The sequence below is a fragment of the Calidris pugnax genome, unplaced genomic scaffold, assembly GCF_001431845.1.
Source record: "Calidris pugnax isolate Ruff unplaced genomic scaffold, ASM143184v1 scaffold117, whole genome shotgun sequence".
Lineage (NCBI taxonomy): Eukaryota > Metazoa > Chordata > Aves > Charadriiformes > Scolopacidae > Calidris > Calidris pugnax.
Genome location: NW_015090834.1, coordinates 540226 through 540984, shown reverse-complemented (window position 1 = coordinate 540984; position 759 = coordinate 540226). Strand labels below are relative to the sequence as shown.

The 759-nt window shown below is 58.1% G+C and overlaps 1 protein-coding gene across 3 annotated transcripts in view; it reads right to left on the bottom strand.

Moving 5' to 3' along the window:
- Positions 1-252, bottom strand: part of PLEKHB2 (pleckstrin homology domain containing B2) — a 19732-nt gene extending 19480 nt beyond the window's left edge. Inside the window, exon 1 of one of the 3 annotated variants that reach the window (XM_014941540.1) lies at positions 10-252. The gene's annotated coding sequence lies outside the window, so the exon portion shown is untranslated. The remainder of the gene's footprint in view (positions 1-9) is intronic. The other 2 variants (XM_014941539.1, XM_014941538.1) reach the window with 2 other exon arrangements.
- Positions 253-759: the final 507 nt, after the last annotated feature.

Genomic DNA, 759 nt, shown 5'->3' with positions numbered 1-759 from the left:
CGCCCCTACCTGCTGCCGCCGCCGCCGGTCCCGTTCCGCCCGCGGGCAGCGACAGCCCCGTCCTGACGTCAGCCCCCTGCGCCGCGCCGCCCCGCTCCGGCCCGCGCCCCCCCGCCGCCACCGCCCGGGCCTGGCGGGACGCGCCGAGCCTTCCGTGGGGTGGGGAGGTGGCAGTCCCGGTTGGGATCCCTCCTGCGGTGCGGGACAGTGACCCCCTTGCGGCTCATGTGGCCGTGCGGTTCCCGAGCGGTTTGAACGCACCCCCTTCCACGCAGGGTAGGGCCCGGCACAGCGTCAGCCCCGCCGCGCCCAGACTTCCTGCGGTTCTTCCCGTCTTCCTTAAAATGGTGAAAGGGACATTTGCTGATCTCATGCTGTGGAACTGCAACAGGGAATGGTAGTGTCACCTTGTTCAAGCAGTCACACAGGTGTTCAAGGTCGGAAAGGCTGTGGCCTCTTACATAAACCAGGCAGAAACCGCATCTCAGGGATTCTTGCGTGACAGCTCGAAACTCTATATGGGTCAGTGCTGCCTACACACTCCAATATCTGAACCCATGGAGAACACTCTGTGTGGTTACTTATTTTCACAATGCAAATTGTGTTTTCCATTTCTAACCCAAATTATATGAGGTGGTTACAGTTTAACCAATACTGGGGAGAGGTAATATTTCTCCTGGATGATTGAACTTAATATTAGAACTTTCCCCAGGCTCATCCATGTAACATAGGAGGGAATATGACTGCTATCATCACAGT